The sequence below is a fragment of the Saccopteryx bilineata genome, chromosome 5, assembly GCF_036850765.1.
Source record: "Saccopteryx bilineata isolate mSacBil1 chromosome 5, mSacBil1_pri_phased_curated, whole genome shotgun sequence".
Lineage (NCBI taxonomy): Eukaryota > Metazoa > Chordata > Mammalia > Chiroptera > Emballonuridae > Saccopteryx > Saccopteryx bilineata.
In genome coordinates, this window is record NC_089494.1 from 126,745,302 (window position 1) to 126,770,694 (window position 25,393).

The 25,393-nt window shown below is 43.3% G+C and overlaps 1 pseudogene; it reads left to right on the plus strand.

Moving 5' to 3' along the window:
* The first annotated feature begins 3,511 nt into the window (after window positions 1-3,511).
* Window positions 3,512-14,867, plus strand: LOC136306538 (calponin-3 pseudogene; annotated as a pseudogene).
* The last annotated feature ends 10,526 nt before the right edge of the window (window positions 14,868-25,393 follow it).

Sequence of the window (25,393 nt, forward strand, 5' to 3'; positions counted from 1 at the left end):
CATAAAAGGAGCTTGGAAGTCTTCCTTCCTCTTGAAATTTTTGAAATAGTTTGAGAAGGATAGGAGTTAGTTCTTCTTTGAATATTTGGTAGAATTCCGTTGTGAAGCCATCGGGCCCCGGACTTTTCTTTGTTGGGAGTTTTTTGATAACTGTTTCGATCTCATTTGGTGTAATCGGTCTGTTTAGGTTTTCTGATTCTTCCAGATTGATTTTTGGAAGATTGTATGTTTCAAGAAATTTGTCCATTTCATCTAGGTTGTCTAGTTTTTTGGCATACAGTTCTTCATAGTATTTTCTTACAATATTTTGTATTTCTGTTGTGTCAGTTGTTATTTCTCCTCTCTCATTTCTAATTTTATTTATTTGAGTCCTCTCTCTCTTTTTCTTGGTGAGTCTAGTTAAAGGTTCATCAATCTTGTTTACCTTTTCAAAGAACCAGCTCCTAGTTTCATTGATCCTCTGTATTGTTTCTTTAGCCTCTATGTCATTTATTTCTGCTCTGACCTTTATTATTTCCTTCCTTCTACTGCATTTGGGCTTTACTTGCTGTTCTTTTTCTAGTTCTTTTAAATGCAGGGTTAAGTTGTTTATTTGAGCTTTTTCTAGCTTCTTAAAGTGTGCCTGTAGTGCTATGAACTTCCCTCTCAGCACTGCTTTCGCTGTGTCCCATAAATTTTGAGTTGTTGTATGCTCATTGTCATTCGTTTCTAGGAATTTTTTTATTTCTTCTTTGATCTCATTCTCAATCCATTCATTATTTAACAGCCTGCTATTTAGTTTCCATGTGTTTGAGAATTTCTGAGCTTTTCTGCTGTGATTCATTTCTAGTTTCATGCCGTTGTGATCGGAGAAAGTGCTTGATATGATTTCAGTCTTCTTAAATTTGTTGAGAGCACTTTTGTGCCCTAACATGTGGTCTATCCTAGAGAATGTACCATGAGCACTTGAAAAGAATGTATATTCTGCTGCTTTAGGGTGAAAGGTTCTGAAGATATCTATTAAATTGAGTTGATCTAGTGTTCCCAATAAGTCTGCTGTTTCTTTGTTAATTTTCTTCCTTGAGGATCTATCTAGTGATGTTAGTGGGGTATTGAAATCCCCTACTATTATAGTATTGCTGTTGATATCGCCCTTTAAATCCATCAAAGTCTGTTTTATATATTTGGGTGCTCCTATATTAGGTGCATAGATATTTATAATAGTTATATCTTCCTGTTGGATTACTCCCTTTATCATTATGTAGTGGCCTTCTTTATCTCTTACTATATCCTTTGTTTTAAAGTCCAATTTGTCTGATATAAGTATTGCTACCCCAGCTTTTTTTTCATTTCCGTTTGCATGAAACGTTTTTTTCCATCCTTTTACCTTCAATCTGTGTGCGTCTTTTGTTCTAAGGTGTGTCTCTTGTAGACAACATATGTATGGGTCCTGTTTTCTTATCCACGCAGCTACCCTATTTCTTTTGATTGGATCATTTAATCCATTTACATTTAAGGTTATTATTGATATGTAGTTGTTTATTGCCATTTTCTTCTTTAAATGTGTATTCCTTTTTTTTTTTTTCCTGTATTCTTTTCCCACTTTATCTGTTTACACCAGGCCCCTTAATATTTCCTGCAGCATTGGTTTGGTTGTAATGAATTCCTTGAGTTGTTTTTTGTCTGGGAAGCTTTTTATTTCTCCTTCGAATTTAAACGATAGCCTTGCTGGATAAAGTAGTCTTGGTTGTAGGTTCTTGTTATGCATTACTTTCAATATTTCTTGCCATTCCCTTCTGGCCTCAAGTGTTTCTGTTGAGAAGTCAGAAGTCATCCTTATGGGGGCTCCTTTGTAGGTGATAACTTTTTTTTCTCTTGCAGCTTTTAATATTTTCTCTTTATCGCTTAGCTTTGGTATTTTAATTATGATGTGTCTTGGTGTAGGTTTCTTTGGGTTTCTCTTTAATGGAGTCCTCTGTGCTTCTTGGATTTGTGAGAGTTTCGCTTGCATTAATTTAGGGAAGTTTTCAGCTATGATATGATTGAACAAAGTCTCTATCCCTTGTTCTTTTTCTTCTTCTTCAGGAACCCCTATGATGCGGATGTTATTTCTCTTCATGTTGTCACAGAGCTAAGAGTTTCCTCTGACTTTTTGAGTCTTTTTTCTCTTTTCTTCTCTGCTTTCATGCCTTCATTCCAGTTGTCCTCTAACTCGCTGATTCGATCCTCTGCTCTATCTATCCTGGTTTTAATTCCTTCCATTGTGGTCTTTATTTCTGATATTGTATTTGTCGTCTCCAACTGATTCTTTTTTATACTTGCTATTTCTTTGTTTAGGTTTTCAAATTGTCCCTCCATTGTTGTTCTAAGATCCCTAAGCATCCTTACAATCATTATTTTGAACTCCGCATCTGGAAGTTTGATTATTTCCATATCACTCAGTTCATCTCTTGAAGGTGTCTCTTGTGGTTTCATTTGGATTGCACTCCTTTGTCTTCTCATTTTCTTTTTTTTTATTTTTATTTTTTTTATTTTATTTGTAGAGTTGGTTGAGTCTAGGCTTGGTGTTGTCTGCCTCCAGTTTTCAGTTGTGTTATTTTTAGGTCTTCGTGGGTTGGTATCAGCTATTACTTGTAATCCACTTTCGGATTTGGGCAGCTTTGAAGTCTTGATTTGTTTGTTTTCTTAACAGGTGATAGTCTTGTTAACTGATCTCAGCAGGGGGCTTCCTTGAAACTGTAACCAGGAATGCTGTGGGTGTAACCTGAGACGCTGAAGGTCTCTTCCTCCAACTAATCTCACTGGGGGCAGGGTTTTTTCTCAGCTTCAGTAGGGGGAGGTGTATCTCAGATCTCCATGGAGACCTGAGTTACTGCCCCTCCTCCCCACTTCTTGTTTTCAGCTGTGTCTTGTTGTGCTGATTGGAGCTGGATAGATGTCCGGAGATCTCTGATCCGGAAGCACTTCAGCTCTGTTTTGTGAAAGGTTCAGTCCCTCCCCCAGCTATGGCCACCTCCAGCACGAATGAGTCAGCTTTTTTATTTTGTTTCTTGCATACCTTAGCTCCTCACAGTCTGTCCCTCTCCCTGTCCTTTCCACTTGGGAGATAAGCTGGTCTTTTCAACCCACCTTGCTCTCTGGTCGCCAGGTAAGTGGCTGTGAGAAGTAGTTTCTGCTCTTTTTCCTCTGTGAAATCCTCTCTGGGCTCTCAGCCTCACCCCACCCTTCCGTTCCTGTAAGCAGAGGAGCTTCAGGCACTCCTTACCAGGATTATTGTGGCTTCCTCTTTGCTCCTTGGTTTTTGAGAGCTGTTCTTGCAGTTCAGTGTTGGTTTTTTATGCTGATTTTTTCTAAATTGATTTGTATTCCATTTTGGTGTTGAGAGCTGGGCGTCTGTGCGTCCGCCTACTCCGCTGCCATCTCCAGTCTCCAACACCTACCCGGGGTTGGACAATAAAGCTCCGATGTGCAGTCCAATGGCTTTCCCGGCCCATGCACCAAATGTTAATCCAAATTCAGAGGGACCCGAATTATGGAAGACAGCAGCAAGGTCCGTCATTTACACATTAAAGCTTTATTGTCTAGCTTGGCCAAACAGCGGGAACTCCGACAGAAATCTGACGGAGAGCGCCAAGAGAGTATTATTTTTGAGATTGCATGTTGCTAAATCTTGAGCTAGTGCTTGCCCAAACAGGTGTGGGCTGTTTTTGATCCCCTGGGGTAAGACAGTCCATGTAAGTTGTTGGGCTGCATTAGCTGCTGGGTCAGTTTAAATAAAGGTAAACAGAAAGTAAGAGTCAGAGTGTAGAGGAATGGTAAAAAAAAAAAAAAGGCATTCTTAGTGAGTGGTGTTTGAGGGAATGTGTGACAGTAACTTGTAGAGATTAGGGACTACTGAATGGAGGGGAACTATCACCTCATTGATTAGATGTAAGGCTTGTATGAGGTGATAAGCTCCTGCAGGTTTTCGAACAGGAAAGATGGGGGTATTGCAGAGAGAATCCATGGGGATAAGTAAGCCTTGATTTAAGAGGTGGGTAATTATTGGTTTAAGGCCTTGTAAACAGGCACAGTTATACATTAAACAAAGATTTTATATGTAAATTATGAATTAAGGAATTTAAACGAGCATGCTTTACTTATTTCAATTAAAAGTATACTGGAGATATTTTCTGACAAACAAAGAGACAATATGGATTACTTACTCACATAGCTTAATATACAATTCTGCTTTTTTAAGTTTTTCGAGATGGCAGGGAGTTGCCAGCATAGAGGGGAGAAATAGAGAAAGCGGATAGATGGACAGCGTGAACAGCTGGATGGAAAAAAAGGAGGGTCAGAATCTATAGGAGGAGGAGAAAGTTAAAGTGCTAGAGCTCTGAAGACAGGGGAGAAGACAGTGGGGAGAAGGGCATAGCTGTAGCCAAAGCCGGTGGGGTGGGAGGATGGGTAAGATACAGCTGAAACAGGTGGGCTGGGAGAAACGGGTCAAAGAAGAAAAAGAGACAGAGCCACCTGTCTGTAAGGAGGGAGGAGGGATTTAAGAACACAGTGGAGAGGGGAGGGGCCCCTGGCCAGCAGGGGAGGAGAGAGAGACTGGTATTTTCAAGTGAATGAGAAACAGGATTTTGCAGAGGGAAGGGGTTTTCTGGAGGGAAGAGACTCAAGTGAAAGAGATTTACAGAGGGACTAGAGAGGAGTCCCAAGAAAGGGGTGCCCCTGGGTGTCAGGCAAGAGGGAAAGAGAGTTGGGAGTCCACAGAGAAGGAAGGATTAGGAGTGGATGTTTTAGTGAGGTTTCTCTGGCCAAAACAAGCAGTACAGAAATTAAGGATGGGAGCAAAGGGAGAAGAAAAGTCTGTACATAAGGAATCTCTGATGCTCTCCCCGTCTGGTGGCAAAAGTTGTCGAGATTTCTTAGGATATTGTAATGATATTAGAAAGCAACCTGGCTAGGTGCCTAGACTTTTGAGGAAGTTCGTAGAAGCTAGCGGCTCGGAGTATTTCTACAAACCTCCCAAACTGTGAACCCCAGAGAGTAGAGTGAGCATCCCAAAGGAGTAGTCCCAAAGGAGTGGAGGAGTAGTCTCTGAGGCCTGCGATTGGGAGGAGCCCATGTTCTGAGGGGAGTCTGAATGGACGGTTTGGATTGAGAGAAGCCCACACTAGAGGAGACTGGTGAGAGAAGGGGGTGTCCCTGCCTTCAGTCACAGTCTAAGGGAAGAAAATCTCCATAGAAAGAGAGTCTCAGACAAGAGGTTGTCACCCCAAGGCCAAGATCCCTGGATGTAGTAGAGGGGCCTGGCTAGGTGCACCTAGACTTTCATACAAGTCCATAAAGGAGTAGAGGCAGACCACTCATAGATATAGGGTCCAAAGTCAAAACTGTCCGACCAGGAAGGGGTGTTTTTGGAGAGAAATTTGGAGGCCAACCAGGGAAGGAGAGGGAGAAACTCCTTACTTTCCTGGTCCAGCAGGGTTCAGGAAAGGATTGGACTACTGGTTGTTCAACTGCGCTCACACAACCAAACAGAATCAGGGAGTTAGCCTGGATGAGCTGCCGTTGTCCACTGCTTCCCTGGTTGAAAGGTTCGGCCGACAAGGGGATCATCCAGGCAACCAGTGCCCCGTCCCAGGTTTTGGCACCAGATGTAAAAATGAGACGGCACTTGAACTCCAGGTGTGTAGGGTTTTTTTTTTGTTTGTTTGTTTGTTTTGTATTTCTCTGAAGCCGGAAATGGGGAGAGACAGTCAGACAGACTCCCGCATGCGCCCAGCCAGGATCCACCTGGCACGCCCACCAGAGCCACTCTAGCACCTGGGGCAGAGGCCAAGGAGCCATCCCCAGCGGCCGGGCCATCTTTGCTCCAATGGAGCCTTGGCTGCGGGAGGGGAAGAGAGAGACAGAGAGGAAGGAGGGGGGGTGGAGAAGCAAATGAGCGCTTCTCCTATGTGCCCTGGCTGGGAATCAAACCCGGTTCCCCTGCACGCCAGGCCGACGCTCTACCGCTGAGCCAACCGACCAGGGCCCCAGGTGTGTAGGTTTTATTAGAGGAGAAAGACCTGCTGGGGCACTTTCCTCTGAAAGAAGGACCCCCAAAACAGACTGAGGCAAAATTTTATAGGGTTGGGAATAGCCTCAAGCAAGGGTGTGCTGGTATACTTTCTGGAATACTCTTTCTTGGGGTGATCAACCAGCTTCCTGGAACCCCTCTGTCCCAGGGGTGATTGTCTGGTAATTAAGGGTGGGGTCAGGCAGCCAAGCAGAACAGAAAAAGGGCAGTTGTAATTCCTAGTCAATTCATGTATCTATCAGGAAGGAAGAAAGGAAAGAAGGAAGGAAGGAAGGAAGGAAGGAAGGAAGGAAGGAAGGAAGGAAGGAAGGAAGGAAGGAAGGAAGGAAGGAAGGAAGGAAGGAAAGAAGGGAGGGAGGGAGGGAAAGGAAAAGAAGAAGGGGAGGGAAAATCATTAACTCATTATTTAATTTACTTGTTCCACTCAGTTGTGTACCCAATGAAGATGTCTTCTATGTCTCATATTTCTCATGACTGGGGCTTGAACTGGTGACTTTGATACTCTGGGACAGTACTCCGTCCATTGCATCCTGGCTAATGCTGGACTGGTTCTTATTTGGGGTGCTGTCCTATATATTCCAAAATGTTTAGTGGTATCCTTGAACTCTACCTGTTAAAAACCATTAGATCCTCTCCCCAATCCCTTCAGTGGACACATAAACAGCCTCCACACATTGCCAAACATCCCCTAGGGTGACTAAGCCCAGGTTGAGATTTGCTGGGTTCGAAGCAGATAGGCCTAAGTTCAGCAGTGATACTGACAAGTGAGATGACTCTGGATTTATATTTTATCCTTTCAATTGCTCTGTATTTTTTATAATCACGACTTATCAGTTTTAACACAAAAATAAATAAACATTAAAATATTTGAGGGCTCCTGAGTCTGAGGAAAAGGGAATAGGCCCAGATGGGGCTAGGAAACAGGCATCCAGGGTGGAGCCCTGGGTGAAGGACTGCTCTGGAGGTGGGTAAGTAAAACTCTAGAGACTGCATTCTCTACTGACTCCTTTATGTTAGGGAGCAAAAACAAAAGCTGTAGGGTGCGAAAGAACAAAGAAAACTCAAACAGATGGATACTTTTTCATTACTTTGAGGAAGGGTCATTGATATTAAAATGGAAAGATACTAGGAGGGATAGATGCTGATGGGCAAACAAGTGTGTTTAGGTTTGCTCGCTTGTATTTTGCCTGATTGGTTCATGAGCATGGGGCAGCATCATATGTGTATAGTGAACAGTCTACAAAAGGTGTTTGCCCTAGGGCTACAGATTGCAAATTAGATTTCCTGCCTGCTTGGGAGGGGCAGTTGTTTGCAATTGTTTGCCTGGAAAGGAGTTTTATTTTCCCTCCCAGGCCTATTTGGCATGTGATTCCTGAGAGAGAGAGAAAAACAGTTTTCTCTGCCTACTTGCTTGTCTGTCATTGCAAGACTCTAATAAACATAATGGCCCACCATTTTCTGGCTGCACAGTTCCTTTATTGTCTGCCCAAATCCAATGTGAACCTGCACGACCACAGCCACTGACCTTACAAATGCCAAGGACAGCACAGATGGGAAATCTGCGGGCTGGGTTATAGACCACGTGTGGGGTGAGGGAGAAGGCGGGACCTGTGACAGAAACAGACAACAGCATGGAAGGAGGAAAAAAAAGAAGACGATTTCAACTTCTCTTTGGAGCATTTGTGCAGAGACCAAGGTCCAAAAGAGGATTTCTCAACCCCAGCACTGCTGGGCTATTTATTTTTACCCATTTATTTCAGAGACATTAAAGAATGAAGAGAGAGAAGAGACAGAAAGAGCAAGAGAAAGAGAAACAGCTTGACCAGGCAGTGGCACAGTGGATAGAACAGCGGAATGAAATGCAGAGGACCCAGGTTTGAAACTCTGAAGTTGCCAACTTGAGCACGGGGTCACTGGCTTGAGTTTGGGATCATAAACATGACCCCAGGGTTGCTGGCTTGAAGCCCAAGGTCACTGATTTGAGCAAGGGGTCACTCACTCTGCTATAGCCTCCCAGTCAAGGCACATATGAGAAAGCAGCCAATGAACAACTAAGGTACTGCAACCAGGAATTGATGCTTCTCACCCTGGCCAGTTGGCTCAGTGGTAGATTATTGGCCTGGTGTGTGGAAGTTCCAGGTTCGATTCCCAGTCAGCACACACAGGAGAAGTGCCCATCTGCTTCTCCACCCTTACTCCTCTCCCTTTTCTCTATCTCTCTCTTCCCCTCCCACAGCCAAGGCTCCATTGGAGCAAAGTTGGCACTGGTGCTGAGGATGGCTCCATGGCCTCTGCCTCAGATGCTAGAATGGCTTTGGTTGTAACAGAGCAACACCCCAGAGGAGCAGAGCATTCACCCCCTAGTGGGCTTGCCCAGTGAATCCCAGTCGAGTGCACGCAGAGTCTGTCTTTCTGCCTCCCCCCTGATTCTCACTTCAGAAAAATACAAAAAAAATTGATGCTTCTCATCTCTCTACCTTTCTGTTTGTCTGTCCCTATCTGTTCCTCTCTATGACTCTCTTTCTCTGTAAAGAAAAAAAAAAAAACAGAGACAGAGAGAAAAAAAGAAAAGCATTCATTTTTTTATTCCACTTACATGTGCATTCATTGGTCACTTACCATATGTGCCCTAACCAGGGATCAAACATGCAAGCTTGATGTTCCAGGATGATGTACTAACAAAATTGGTACTGGAGAAAAACTGAGTTGTAAGGCCAATGGCTGTGGCCATGTAGATTTGCATTGGATTTGGGCAGATGGTAAAGGAAATGGAACTGGAGGATGGTGGGACATTCCAATTTATTGGAGGCTCACAAAGACAGGCAAGCTAAAAGAAGAAAGAAAAAGAAAAAATACAAAGGGAAAGGAAAACCTGCTTTTCACAGTTGGAGGGTAAGGGATCAGGAAACCAACCACATCTCTCAGTAGCAGGTACAATTTCTTCTCTTCACCCCATGACAGGAGCACTTATATCCTTACAATAGTGCTGTCACATGGTCCTGCACTAATTTCACAAAGGGTTTTCAAACAGTAAAACTGTGAGCAAGCCTAAAGCAGCCATTTTCTCCACACTCAACCCATGCAGGGTTGCTTGCCTCACAATCTACATGAAAGGTATCTTCTGCGATGGTCCCTGTGTGAGGAATGAAGATCATAGCATAAACAGAAACAGTACAGATTACAGCAACAGAATTACCAAAGCATAAGCTATGGGTGCAATGAAAGAGTGGTCAGCAGCACCAAGAGAGGCAAATCTTTCCCTTCTGACAGAATAAAAGTCCAAGTTCTGTCTGCAGACAGCAAAGTAGCAGGTACCAGAGACTGCCCAGGTGGGCATTCCAAACCTTACTGGCCTGCACACCAGGATCTGCTGGTTTGGTGTGCAGCAAGATGGGAGAAGTCATTATGGGCTATAAAGAAATTGCAAAGGTGCCCTTCATAATGCTGTCCCCCTGAGCATTCAAGGGATAATACACTTCTACGTTAGGTGGCCAGATGCTGGTTGTCCAGGGAGTTAACTGGAGGTCCACCTCTAGCCCCCTACCCCCACGGTGTTTATAAGGCCACCCATCGCAGGTGAGGGGCCTGTACAGTCCAGGGCCAAGTCTATTGAAGCCATTGTCCTTTAAGGGGTGCTGTTGGGGCAGACAAAAGCATGTTGCCCTGCCATCCAAAGCCTGACTTGAGTAAAATGTCCTTAGTGCATATCTGCAACTGAATGAGAGCAGCTGTCTGATGCAGAAGGACTTCCACTGGGGCTGCCCCCACACACATAAAAATCTCTCGTTCAAAATCTGGAATACCATCCATAAGTGGTGTGTCCATCCAGGAAGGGAGTTGGTGCCCACCTCCTATCACAGTCCCTGTGTTAAGAGTCCCTTATACGGCTCAGTGATACCAGCAGCCTGGGGGTGGTAGGGGACCAACTTTCAGTCCACTTCTAGGTCTTGAGACTATTGCCTCACCATAGAACCCATGAAATGTCACTTTCAAGGATGAATGGTCACCTGTACGCAGCACTCAGGTGGTCCAGAGCATATGACTGCCCTCTCTGGTCAGGATTATGGGAGGGGTAAGCAGCAAGCCAACTGGTGACAATATCTACACAGGTGACTGCATACTGGTACCTGTCCAATTTTGGTAGGGGTCCAATGATATCTATCTGCCATCTTGTCAATGGAACATGACCTATCTGAATCTGTCCAGGTGATGCCAGTTGTCTCTAAGGGTGCTCCTTAGGATGCACTGCACATTGCTCACAGGCTGCAAGTACCTCTGCATAGGACACAGGAAAGTTCCACACCTTAACCATAGCCCACACAGTTTTCTGTCCTACATTGAGCAGATTCCAGTGGATCGACTGTGCCATGTCACCTGCAGGCACAGTCTCCAACCATCACACCCTCACCAAGGTGTCTGCCTCATCATTCCCAGGATGGGCTAGAAGGCCATGCCCTGTGACAATATACTGTCTCCTGTTTCTGGTGTCCTATTTCCTGTAAGCCCTGCCACATGACCTAACCTGATATTGGATGGTGTATTACCATCTACTGGTTAATGTGCCAAGTAGCAATCTAAAGGGTAATTCCACGATAGACAGACCAGCTGTTGGTGAAAAATCACTGAAGTTGAAGTTTCATTATGGGCAAGTAGCTATATGGCTGTTAATTTCACCCACTGGCTGATTTGGCCTATACCTGTGGCCATCCAAATAGTCTCAGTGGCCAGATGGAAGGCTATGGCCATCCATTTGGTATGTTAGCCCCTGCTGGAACCATCAGTATACCAGGCATTCTCAGGGATGGGTGTCCACTCCTCCTGATAGGGACTGATTTTAGGTCCTGCCTCCTGAGCCCCAGCTGCACCTGACTCTAAGGTTGCAAAGATGACTGGACCCAAGACTTCTTGCAGTTCTGCTCTCAATGGGCTTGTGTTAAGAGCACAGCATTGTTGCAAGTATGCACCCCACTTGGCCAGGGTGGAGGTTTGGGCTATACCAGTATGAGGTTTGATTGCCCAATCTCTCACCCATCCTGCAATAGGGTATGTGGTCTTGACTATAACTGGAGTTGTGGTCATAATACTCTCAGTGGCCAGGAGGGCAGTAAACACAGCTTCCAACTGTTTCTTCACTGAGTAATGGACTTCAGAGCCTTTCCATAATTGAGACCAATACTCAATAGGTTGATGTAAGTGCTCTGTCTGTTGCTACAAGCCCCATTTAAACCCCTCAGAAATTACGTGGACATCAAGCTCACAGGGCCTGGCAGAATCAAAGAACTGTGCTGCCTTGACAGCTTTCTTAGATGCTACAGATGCATCTTGTGCCTAATCAGTCCAATCCTAGTGAACCCCATTACAAATAAGGTTATATAATGGGTGCAGTAAATGAGTCAAATGGGATATAAATGCTTGCCAATACTCCAACAGATGTAGGAATTCCTATAACTATTTTACCATAGTGGGCACGGGGTATGCTTGGATCTTATCTATAACTGCATCAGGGATAACCTTTGTCTTACCCAACCAGACAACCCCAGGAACTTAACAGATAACACAGGTTCTTGTAATTGGCCCTTGTTGACTGCCCAGACACATGCTTTCATATAGGATAGCAGGATAGGAACTGCTTGCTCCAATTCTGAAGAGTCACTAGTTAGCATAATATCATCAACATAATGGTACAGATGGAACGCCTCTGGTTGTTTCCATTTAGCCAGGTCAGCAGCCACCAGTCCATGGCACAAGACAGGCTACACAAATAGCCCTGGGATAATACTGTAAAGGTCCATTGTCTCCCTTCCCAACTGAAGGCAAATTGGTCTTGAATGTACAGCTATATCAATAGAGAACAAGACTTGAGCTCTTGAACTCACAGTTGTTTCTCCAACAACAGCCAGTGCCAAATTTCAGCTTCCAGGGCATACTGCAACTTGCAAACCTATAATTTCTTCTCCAGAGATCATTTCAGTTCCAGGTGTTATTGGTACTCAGCCTGAATCTCACACTGCAGCTCTTGAATCTGGTCAGCCTCCTTTTCCAGTGCTCACTCAGTTTAAGCTGTAGTAGCTGCTTGGTCTGCAGCTCATCCTGAAGCTTTTTACCTCAGGCAGCTTTTAACACAGAACTTCTGGTTTTCTTTCACATGGTTGTAAAAAAAAAACACCCAGTCCACAGCCTCCAAAAGGACAGCCAAGGGTAACCACATGCTGGAGAACAGTGAACACTCCTTTATCCCACCCTTCAAGGGTGTTGGTGGCTCCATACCAATCTGACCTGAATCCTGCTAGCTGCAACAGATGTAAGGCTGGTGGCCATGGCCATGCAGATTTACAGTGAATTTGGGCAGACTGTAAAGGAACTGTGGAGCTGGAAGATGGTAGCCCATTCCAATTTATTGGTGGCTCACAAAGACAGGCAAGCCAAGAAGAAGAAAGAAAAGAAAAAATAAAAAGGGAAAAAAACCCTTGCTTTTTGCAGTAGAGGGCAAGGGGTCAGAAAACCAACTGCACCTCTCAGTAGTGAGTTGCAATCTCCTTTCTTCATTCTCTGAGGGAAACACTTATATCTTTAAAATAGTGCTGTCACATGCTCCTGCACTAATTGCACAAAGGGTTTACAGCAGGTAAACCTGTGAACAAGCTTAACATATGCTTCTCCAGCCTATGGGTTTTTTTCATGAGACAGTATTCAAGAGAGAGACATGGTACACCATTCAAGCAAAGCAAGAGACTGATAAAGCAAAGCTGTGCACTTAGCACAAGGTATAAGTTGGCACAATCAGCTGGTCTAAGTGCCCCACTTCTTGAGGTCTTAGGAGTCATATGCTCTCACCTTGTAGGCTTTGTTTCCCTGTTATCCAGGCTTATACACAGGCTTTCGAGGTCCCCTTTACAGGTTTTCATGGAACTTTTGGGACATTTGGTTATCTTCTTTTATGTATTCTTAAGATTGCTGACTCTCATTTGGTGGGTGAGATAACCTCACCTTGTTCTCATTTCTCTATTTGTGCCCTGATAACTGTCTATCCTACTTTACAGAATAAACTAACTAGCCAGGGAAAGGCTTGTCCGCCTTTGCATCATTTAGACCCATACCATGGGTACTAACATTTGCACAGGAAATACAGTCTATTTTTACTTAGGAAATGCCTCACCAAAAACAAGGAAACAGCTGGGAAAATAGCTATTCAACTAGATACTTGATATTCTTGTCTCTTTATTTTTTCCTGCAGTATCTAGGGACACATGGAGGAAACTGGAGGAAAATGACTTCTTGCTCAAAACAGGCAACATAGGAAAACCCAATCTTCTCAGCACCCCTACAACTTCTCTTTGTTCCCTACCCCACCTGTTCCATTTACCTGTATGTGGATTAAGAAGAACTCCTAAATCAGCAGATGAGGAAACTGAGCAGGAGACCTGGTCACTCCACAGCAGACTGATTTCAAGTGTCCAGACAATAAACCCCAGAATGCAAACTAATATTTTTCTCTATAACAATACAATGAAACATGAAGAAGAATACACAAAGCACTGTGGTACCGTATATTCATCCATTGATAATGTAGAGCCAACAGCCAAGACCACCACCACAGCCGCCTGGCTAGTGCAGGTTTGCATTTAATTTGGCCAGATCATAAAGAAACAGTGAAGAGTGCGTGCGCGACTCCGGAGCGGACAGGGGGCTCTGCGGGACCCAGTCGGACCGATCCGTGCAGGGGAGCGAGCTCCGAGTGTCTGCGCTGCGGCCACTCCAGGGCCAGGCGCGCCCAGCCGACTGCAGACCCCGAGCCGAGCGCAGCCTCTCCGCGCCGCCCACCACCGTGACCCACTTCAACAAGGGCCCCTCCTACGGCCTCTCGGCCGAGGTCAAGAACAAGACCGCATCCAAGTACGTCCACCAGGCAGAGGAAGACCTCCGGAACTGGAGAGAGGAGGTGACGGGCAGGAGCATCGGCACCAACCTCCAGCGGGGCCAGCAGGACGGCGCGTCCTGGGCGAACTCGTACACGAGCTGCAGCCCGGCTCCGTGAAGAAGGTCAGCGAGTACTCGTTGAACTGGCCCCAGCTGGAGAATATCGGCAACTTCATCAAAGCCATCCCGGCCTCCGGCTTGAAGCCGCGTGACATCTTCGAAGCCAACGACCTGTTTGAGAACGGAAACACGACCCAGGTCCAGACGACGCGGGCGGCGAAGACAAGAGGCGTCCACACCCCCGTCGACATCGGGGTGAAGTGCGCGAAGAAACAGACTCGACGTTTCGACGAAGGAAAGGTAAAAGCTGGCCAGAGCGTCCTCGCTCTGCAGATAGGAACCAACAAGTGTGCCAGCCAGGCGGGGGTGACAGCCCACGGGACCCGGCGGCACCTGTGCGACCCAAAATGCAGACGGACACACCCTTGGACCAGACCACGATTAGTCCCCAGATGGGCACCGACAAAGGGGCCAGCCAGGCGGGGGTGTTGGCGCCGGGCACCAGGAGGGACATCTACGATCAGAAGCTCACCCTCCAGCCGGTGGACAACGCGACCATCGCTCTCCAGATGGGCACCGACAAAGTCGCGTCCCGGGAAGGCGTGAGCGCGCACGGGCTCAGGCGGCAGGTGCGCGCCGCCAGGTCCTGCGCCCCCACCGAGCCCGTCACTCACAACGGCAGCCAGGGGGCGGGGGCGAACGGGTCGGAAATCGGTGACAGCGACTGTCAGGCGGAGTACCCGGACGAGTGCCAGGGCGAGTACCCTGCGAGTGCCAGGGCGAGTACCGAGACTCCCCCCGCGAGTACCCGTACGGCGACCAGGGCATCGATTACTAGCCGGCGGGAGGAGCGCCCGGGCCGCGGCCAGCCTGTCGTTTGTACCCAGTGAGAGAACCAAGCTAGCCTTGAGTCATTTGTAACTTGTCTTCCTAAAACACTATTATGCTTGTCGTACCTAAAAAAAGAAAAGAAAAAGAAAAGCAGGCCTGTCTTACCTACATCCCTTTTCCCTCTCCGCCTCCCCCTACCTAGTTGCCTTTCCGTGCTGGGACGCTCCAACCCTCCGGCACAGCCGGTAACCCGCATATGAAGTAAAAAGGGGAAACTGTGACACCGGGGTCCTCCCGTACAGCCAAGACTTTTTCCGACAGATCTGTGTTTTTACACTCTTTCTACTGAGACTGGTGTTTTCAAACAATAGGAAGCTCTTCGCTCCCCCCCCTTCCCCCCCCCCAGTCTAGTGCCGGTTTCTACGTGGAAGACTCAAACTCGAGCTATTGCGAAAGGGGGTGTCTACCGCCTAAATTGGAGATGCAGCATTTTTATTTATTTATTTATTTATTTATTTAGAAATTGACATATCGATGTTCCTACAGTATTGTTTGCTAATTTTTAAATAAAGTCCTGATCCGTGTGCAAAAGAAAAAAGAAAAAAAAAAAAAAGAAACAGTGGAGCCAAAAACTGGTGGATCATTTTTCTTTATTCTAGACTTGTACCAGCCAACAGTAAAAAACAAACACACAGTGCATCAAAACCCACTCACATGTTCCACATGGATCCACAACCAGTAGAATCTTTCCAGTTTTTCTAGAATCAAAGGCCCTACCAGCCTTATACACCTCTGTTTCTAATCTTCTTCTCTGGAACAAGCTGGCTTTTCCTTCAGCATTCTGCCATTTTGGCTGCCTCTTCCACATGGCCTCCTTGCCCTGCTATCACATGGGCTCCTCCTCTAAAAGAACATGGTCTCTGTCTCTCTAAAATGCCTCCTAGCTCCTTTTAAAGCCAGTAGCCATGGCCACCATCACAGCTGCCTGGCCCATGCAGGTTTGCATTAGATTTGAACAGATGGTAATGAAACAATGGAGCCAAGAATTGGTGGGCCGTTATTTTTAATCCTAGCTTGCACCCAGCAGGTAAGAAATACACACAGTGGGAAAACATTTCCCTTTCCATTCAAGGCTCCCAAAGCCACTGACTTATCCGAGTTTCCTAGAATCAAAGGTTTCTAACCTCACCAGCCTAATTCACTTCTGTTTCCCATCTCCTTCTCTCTGTACAAACTCTGCACTAACTGGCTTGTCCTTCAGCACTCCACCATCTTGGCTGCCTCTCCTCTCCTCCACATGGCCTTTTTCTGCTCTCTGCTCTCCAATGGAACCAAGAATCTCAGGAACCAAGAGAGAGCAAGCTCCCAGTCTGCCCCATTTTATATTGCAGAAATCAAAACCTTTAATCCAATATACAAATAAGGAAGTCTCTGATACAAATCACTTATCTGAGGTATAATGGGATTCTTCATGAGAGTGCACCACCCCAGAGTGGGAAAGGCTTAGTCTTAAAACTAAGCCTTAGGCTATAACAACTTTGCCAGTTTACAGCTTGTCTCCCACACCAAAAGCAAGCAAACATATATGTCATATTTAAAAACTTATTTGACCAACCCTCTTTCTTTTAAAACCTTTTGGCGTGAAAGCCCTATCCCAACACATATTAGCATAACCAAGCCCCTTCTCAAGCATGAAAGCAATGTGGGCAGCAGATATCTTTAACAGAGTGAGCATAAAATAACTTATGTGTCTGACAGATAACATTCTAGAACAGTCCTCACTCTTCTAACAAACAACTTTCTACATTTCAGGGTGGAAAATATTCTACATTCCCAGCCCACATCCTCCAGATCTCAAAACTATTAAAGCTCCAAGGCGGTGTTTCCCAACGTGGGGCCCATGTCCCACAGGGGGGCAATTCGATAGTTAAAGGGGGCAATTTGAAAATGGACTCGACACGACTTTAACTCTTTTGCCCCAGGCCATTTAAATGCAATGCTAGATATCCGTGCCAAATTTAACAAAAAATGCAATTCTTAAATAATTGCAGTAAATAATTATTAAGTATAATTTCGTTTGACGAGACAAAAATATCAACTGGGTGATTGGCGTCATCAAGTAAACTTCATCTTGGGTTCACTACGGAACGTGCCGTCTGCCGAGGGGAACCCCGGACATTTTAAAAACTCGCTAAACAACGCAGTTATTCTCACCTAATTGACCCATCGCAACTTCTGTAGTGTTTCACATCATTCAGTTGGTGTTAATTTAAAATAAGTGTCAGTCAAAACTGTTGTAAAAGCTCGTTAATTTAATAAATATACATATATATATTGTATAGATATAATTGGTAAGTATTTGATTTTATTTTTATCAATATTAAACTCTTTATTAAGTACTTCTTGCATCGGGGCTAGAAAGCACTAATATTTTATAAATATTATTGGGGCTATAATTAAAATGACAATTTTAATTTTAGAAGCATAACTTTCCAGAAAATTGTGTCAAGTGGAAAAAATATAGATACCTTTTGATTTGCGGTGGTAGTGTAGTAAATGTGTTATATACATTTAAATAAATATGAATTTTTAGTATATGTTTACTCTATGTCACATTGAATATATTTTAACACATATTTTAATATTAGTTTTTAATTGATCTTATTTTTATTTCTTATAGCCCATAGTAAAATGAGTGGTGCAAGCAAGAAAAAAACTCGTCAATATTCGGAGGAATATTTAAAATTTGGGTTCATACCCACTGTTCACAATGAGCGGATTCCTTTTTGTCTTTTATGCCAGCAATGCTTGACCAACGAATCAATGAAACAAGGTCGTCTTGAGGCACATTTGAAGGCGAAACATAGTGCTCATATTAATTCAGATTTGAGTTACTTTAAAACTTTAAAGAAAAATTTTGAAAAAAGAACAACATTAAAGTCTCTATTTACTGCTCATACTTCAACTAATAATCGTGTTCTTGAGGCTAGTTATCAAATTTCTTTATTCATCGCTAAAACTGGAGAAATCACACTATAGGAGAGAATTTAATAAAACCGTCAATATCAGCATTTCTTAAAACGGTTCTTGAAAAAGATGACAAAGATGTAAAAGCTATGCCACTCAGTAACAATTCTGTTAGCAGAAGAATAGATGAAATGAATGAGGATATTGAAAAACAACTTATTGAAAAGCTGAAAACAAGAAAATTCTCCTTGCAAATGGATGAATCAACTTTGAGAGACAGTGAGGCAGTATTGATAACTTACGTAAGATATATTGATAAAGGACATTTTGCTGAAGAAATGTTGTTCTGTAAAAGATTAGAAAGCACCAATACCTCCAAAGATATATATAATAAGCTAAAAACCTACTTAGATGTCAATGATATACCAATGAAAAATATAACATCTTGTGCTGCAGATGGTGCTCCCAATATGATGGGCAAGAAAAATGGCTGCTTAAAATTGATGAAAGATGCGAATCCAGAAAAGATTCTTGTGCATTGTGTTATTCATAGGGAAAACTTGGTAGCTAAAAACATCTCGCCTGTTCTGAATGAAGTATTACATACAGTAATAAAGTGTGTTAATGCTATTAAAGCTAGTGCCAAATGTGAGCGTCTTTTCAAGCTATTTTGTGAAGAACAAAATGAAGACCATGTGAGACTTTTACTTCATACTGAAGTCAGATGGCTATCTAAAGGAAACTGTTTGAAAAGATTTATGGAACTGTTTGATACTCTTAGTGATTTTTTAAGCGACAAACCTGAAATGAAGTATCTGTTAACAATAGATGGTAAAGCATTTGTAAGTTATTTAGCCGATATCTTTGAAAAACTAAATATATTAAATAAGCAACTTCAAGGAACAAATAAAACTCTTGTTGATGCAAAAGCAAAGATATTTGGTTTCATTACCAATATTGAGTTATGTCGGAAACATATTAACAACAAAAACTTTAAACAGTTTCATTGGCTTTAAAAATGTGAAGTAACTGATACCGCTTTACTTGTTATTGTCAATCATTTGAATATTCTATCGGCTGATTTAAAAGAAAGATTTTCTGATTTAAAACAAATTGATTTCCCAACATGGATGATGCAGCCATGTTAGTGGATTTGTCTGATATATCAAATATGCAGTATCAAAAAGAACTCGCAGAATTGCAAAATGATGAGTCAGTTAAAGCTTTATTTAATATCAAAGGAGCGATGGCATGGCTTTGTGAGGAAACAGAAATCAAATACCCAAATTCAACCAAATGTGCAAGAAAACTATTGCTACTGTTCCCATCTTCATTTTTAGCTGAATGTGGATTTAGTGCTGTAAATGATTTACTGGTAAAAAAAAGAAATCGGCTGGATATAACACAACGTGGAGTGTCGGGAGCCGATCCACTAATGCTGGCTAACTAGGTCACAGCAGAAGAAAATCCACAACTGCTGGTTGACAAAGTCACAGCAAAAGAAGATAGAGTCACCGCAGTAAAGACCAACAGCTGCGGGTTGACAAAGTCACCGCAAGGAAAGGCACAACGATACCTCCCCTTTTAATCTTTTGAATTAATCTGGCCTTATATCCCCCCTTTTTCTGGGTGTGTGCTATTATTTGTGGCACAGGGATAATAGTACCGTGCTTTCCCTGTAGATTTGTAGTAATTTCTTTGGAAATGAGACAGAAGGTGTAAGTTCCACAGAAAAGCCTGTAAGCCCCTTGATCTGGGCTCGTAAACATAAGAGGCTGGCTATGATATCCCTCGTAAAGGGTTAAGTTTGTAGGAGAATTCCTTCTTAATCATGTTAGAAAGAATAGATTGTGACTTGTGAATGGGTAGAAGGCAGTGGCTGTGCACAGAGCACCTTTTGGCCTTCACTTAATTCATCATTTTTCCTCCCTAGCCTTTTCATGTAATAGAGTAGAGAAACTTTCCTTTCTTTTTGCTTATTTGATCTGCAAATAGTGGAACACTCTAAGAAGAATATAGTTAGAATTTACTAGTGTGTGAATATAGTAAATAAATAAAGTTTAACTAGACATTAGAATCTTAGGTAAAGTGTAATGGAATGGCCCGTTGCATGGCTTGGGATGGGAATGCAGTCAGCAAGAAAAGAATGTTTTACTAAGAGAATTGTTTTATGACTGAAGGCAGTTGCTGGGCTTTCTCAGTGAGACATTCTCATGAAATTTATATACTTTCCCAAAAATTCTTTCTTCTGATAATGAGAGGTATGGAAGGGCATACATCGAAGCAATAGCAATTAATGTCTTCTGAAATTATGTTGCTACTAAGCTATCTTGCAGGTGCACTCTATATATCTTTAAGCAAAAGTTACTCTTGATGTTATGACAATTTCTTAATAAGCAAGCCTTTTGAAGTCTTGTGAGAAAAGTTAGGACACTGCATGAACTCAAGGCCATTTGCCTGAGCAAGCAGTGGTCCTTTGCTAGTCCTTAATGATTTTGTCTGTTAATCTCTCTCTGCCTCTTGACTCACAACAACAATAAAGTTGAGTTATTAGTTAGTACTAATCCTTTAAAAGCTTTCACCGATGTTATCGCTATTCAAGTTATTTTTTAATTGTACTTTGAATAATTTGCCACCTGAATTGTAGTTTATAGATATAAATTAACTGTTATCTGGAAACATGTAAACATAGTGAAACAGAAGCAATGATTAATACCATGTAATTGTAACTTGGTGTGTGTGTATAAAAAAGGAGCTGTACTAGCATTCGGTTGAGATGCCTGGCAGTAAATGCTAACTAGAGAATAAAGAGAAAGAAAAGAATTTGGCTCTCTCACTCGATTTCGCCGACGCCGTCTCCTCCTGTGGGACCCCTGGATCCCCCCCCCGGGGCTGGACCCCAGCAGTGGAGACTTGAGACTAAAGCTAACCAAATTGGAACCTAATATAAAATCTCTGTGCAGCAAGCATCAAGCGCAAGGATCACACTAAATTAAAATAATAAATTAATATAGAAAAATCTGTATTAAAATTATTTGGAATTTAAATTTCTGTTTTTCATTATATGTTTTGAAATTTTACTTACTGTGTTTCGTTAACAATTTCATAGTGATTTCTTCCTAGAACCTATCATTTATGTTTATTAAGTGAACAAATCAATTTTTTAATGTTAAAAATTATGTATGTTACATGGGGGGGACATAAAAATTTTAGAAAGGTTAAGGTGGGGCATGGCACAAAAAAGGTTGGGAAACACTGCATTAAACAAAGGACTTACACACACACACACACACACACACACATACACACACGAGCACACTTTCATAGACAAGGGAAGGGCTCCCCCTCGTGGCCTTTCAGGGGTACACAGGCCATGTCCCTGCAAGTACTTTAAATTTAAACTAAGTAATTTTAGACAGAAGGAAAGAAAAGAATGAGATCTCGACAAACACAGAGAAGTTTTTGGCAATTCGAGGCAAGATTAATCAATCCAGGCTAGCTCAGACTCTACCAGTGTCCTTCTAAAGTATGAGCAGATATCCCTGAGAGCCTCAAGCAGGATCCAATCCCACTAGTACCTCTCATAGAGAAACTGATGTCTCTGAAGGCCTGAGACAGATTAATCCTGGACCAATTCAATCTCCATTCCTCCTAGACCAGAAACAATTGTCCCTCTTATATGGCATTTTACCAAGAGACTTATCTATATACCTTTGGAAGTTCTGAGCAGGATGAAGTCTCCACTAGGACCTTTCATACAGAAACAAATATTTCTGAGATCCTCAAGCAGGGCTCAATCCCACCAGTTGTCCTTCCAAAGTTTAACCAGAAGTCCCTCTCCTAGCAAAACCCAATGCAGGACCACTAAAACTCCATACTGATGTCTTGGTCTTGGAGAGCCTGCTGTGAACATACGACTATATCAGATCTGTTTCATGGCAGTCCCCAAACAGAAAGACTATAGACTAGTTACATACAGCAAAGAAGTTTTGAAAGCCCTACCTACTTCACCAAAGTTCCACATCTCCAAAGTCACAACTCATCAAAGCCCCCAAATCCACTTTACCTACTCCTAGTCTCACACATAAAAGCAAAAGCAAGAGTTCAGAAGAAAGCCAGAAAATTCAGTAAAGCAAAAAGAGTTGCTTTACCTACCTCTGTGATTTCTCTGCCAAATTACCCAAATTGTCAAATTTGGAAACTGGGAGGAATCTACTGGAAAACTGTCCAGACCTCACAAGAAGACGGAGAGCCCAGAAAAGTGTCAGGTGGTGCGCCTCTCCTCGAGATTCAAGCGGGGCCAGACAACTCAGCAGAGTCTGTCAAATTTGGAGTGTCTCTACTTGGTGAGGCAAAACACCAGATCCCAAATGAGCTCCCAAATGTTATAAAGTACTGCACCCCGGATTCTGAAAGGCACCATACCTCACTTCATTGAGTTCACATAGAAACGCTGTAAAGCCAGTATACAAGGCCACCACCACAGCCACCTGGCCCATGTAGTTTCGCATTGGATTTGGACAGACTGTAATGAAACAATGGAGCCAAGAACTAGTGGGCCATCAACTTTAATCCTAGCTTGCACCTGGTGGGCAAGTAAAAACACACACTGAGCTCCAAAACCCACTCATTCAGTGCTCACAAAGCTACTGATTTATCTGAATTTCCTAGAATCAAAGGTTTCTAGCTCACCAGCCTTATTCACTTCTATTCCCCATCTCCTTCTCTCTGCACAAACTGGCTTCTCCCTCAGCACTCCACCATCTCGGCTGCTTCTCCTGGCATCCTCCACGTGGCCTCTCTCTGCTCTCCTCTCTGCTCTCTCCTCTAATGCTAATCTCAGGAACTGAGAGAGCTAGCTCCAGGTCTGCCCCACTTTATAGTGCAGAAATCTAAACCCTTTAATCCAATATACAAAATAGGGAAGTCTCTAATACAAAGTCACTTATCTGAGGCATGATGAGATTGTACCACCCCACATCAAAAAGGGTGGGAAAGGCTTAGTCCTAAAACCAAGCCCCAGACTACAAGGATTCTGCCTGCCCACAGCCCGCCCCCAACACACATTAATATCACCTGGGCGATGGGCTTCTATGTGGGTAGTGCCATCTTTAACAAAGTGAGAATAATATATTTTATCTGCCCAACAATCAACCCCTATGCTCACTTTACTACCCACAATCTACATCACGGGCATCCCTGTGCAAGGAAATTAGGCACATTACACAAATTACAGCAACATGACAAATCATACAATTTCAACAATTACAAAGGTACACTTCACCAGTCTCTGAGCGCTTTGCCAAAAGTGCAAAATGTCCTCGGCCTTCTTTCTAGCCATGGGAAAAGCTCCCCGGGGCAGGGGAGTGCTTCCAGCAAAGCCACCCCCCACCTCCATCAGGGTATTTCTCATTGTCCCAAATCTGTAAGTCTATCCAACAAAGGAGCCAGTGCCCACTCCAGTCGTAGTCCAGGAAATCAGTCCATGCACATGGGGCGTCAGCCACCCCCCTCATTCCTGCCGTCCTGGCAGGTCTTACACTGTCCCAAAGAGGGCCACATATCTTATTTTAAAGTAATAAAACAAAACGGAAACAAATACAATATTTAAAATAAAGAACAAGTAAATTTAAATCAACAAACTGACCAATATTTCAATGGGAACTATGGGCCTGCTTTTGGCTAATGAGATGGTCAATGTCCAGTTCCATATTTGTCACTGCTAGCCATAACAAGTGATATGACACACTCTGGAGCCGTGACGTGTGTGTCCCGCATACCGCAAGTAGTACTGTACATGAGCGACACCACGCTTTGCGGCACCACCACATACAGTACTCCAGGAGCACAGGATGCAAATTTGCATTTGCATCCTGTGCTCCTCTCACTGACCACCAATGAGAGAGGTGCCCCTTCCAGAAGTGCAGCGGGGGCTGGATAAATGGCCTCAGGGGGCCGCATGCAGCCCGCAGGCCGTAGTTTGGGGACCCCTGCCCTAGAGGCTTGAGAAACACTTTCCCAGGCATACTCCCTATTGCAATATGCACATTGATCTTTTTCTACTGGAGTTTTAATTTTTTCTCTCGAATCCCCTTTCTGTCCTAGATATAAGTCTGACTAAACTAGGAAGACATAGCACCTTTCTTGCATTGAACAAGCTTTTAATCATTATAGCAGATTCATTGTTAAATTTAGCCATTATCAATGTATGGAAACTAATCAGGGTGGCCTGGATCCTCAGTTATGAGGTTCCAAACTGCCCTTACTAGCCAGGGATTAAAAGTTCCAGCTGCAGGCCACCCAACCCAAAAGTAGGCCATTCTGATTCACAGAGAGTGCATAGCCTTTTCTTGGACCATTTAATTCCATATTCTTGGCTGTCTCCATAAGCTTCTTGAAAGTGCTTTAAAAGACAACCTAAAGGGGTCTTCTGTGAGCTGGCCCCTCCTCCCATATCTAATAGCTAAGGCCACCAATTACAAAATTAAAACTACTTCAGAAAAATCCAGAAATCAGTGCACTAATAAAGGCAAGAAAGATAAGACAGATAATTAACTAGCACCCAGAATAAAGGGTGTTTGACTATAGAGGTATTAATTATTACACAAGACAAGGGGAAGGAGCCAACAGAAGAGAATACTTTCTTCAGAGGAGAAATCTAACAGGGCCCCTTGAAGCCAAAGATCCTGAGTCCAAGAGAAGATATGTAGTAAAGCAGGGGAGAGGGATCCAAACTATAAAATGTCACGAGAGATTTCTCAAAGGAACAAAGAAAATCTGCAGTATACACAAATCACCATTTAAGATCGTTTTTAGTTAGAAACTTCCAATTTTTGACACAAAAACTCAAGCGAGGCCTTAAAAACAGACACATTTAGACATTAAACAAAGACTTTACATATAAATCACAAATTAACAAATTTAAATGAGCATGCTATATTTCAATTAAAATTATATCGAATATTTTTCTGATGAACAAATACAAAACTCCATAGAAAAGGGAGGGGTTCCCCCTCGTGGCCTTTTATGTGCACACAGGCCACGTCCCTACCCTCAAACTCAGGGATTTCAGACAAAAGCAAGGAAAGCAAAGAACAAGATCTTGACAAACACAGAGAAGTCTCTGGAAGTCTGCCGGGGTCCAGCCCCGCGGGGGATCCAGGGGTCCCACAGGAGGAGACGGCTTCGGCGAAATCGAGTTAGAGAGCCGAATTCTTTTCTTTCTCTTTATTCTCTGGTTAGCATTTACTGCCAGGCATCTCTGCTAAATGCTAGTATAGCTCCCTTTTTATACACACACACTGAGTTACAATTACATGGTGTTAATCATTGCTTCTGTTTCACTATGTTTACATGTTTCTGGATAACAGTTAATTTATATCTATAAATTACAAACCAGGTAGCAAATCATTCAAAGTAAAAAATAACTTGAATAGCGATAACAACATCAGTAAAAGCTTTTAAAGTATTAGTACTAATAGTTAACTAACTTTACTGCTGTTGTGAGTTAAGGGGCAGAGAGAGATTAGCAGACGAAATCATTAAGGACTAACAATGGACCACCGC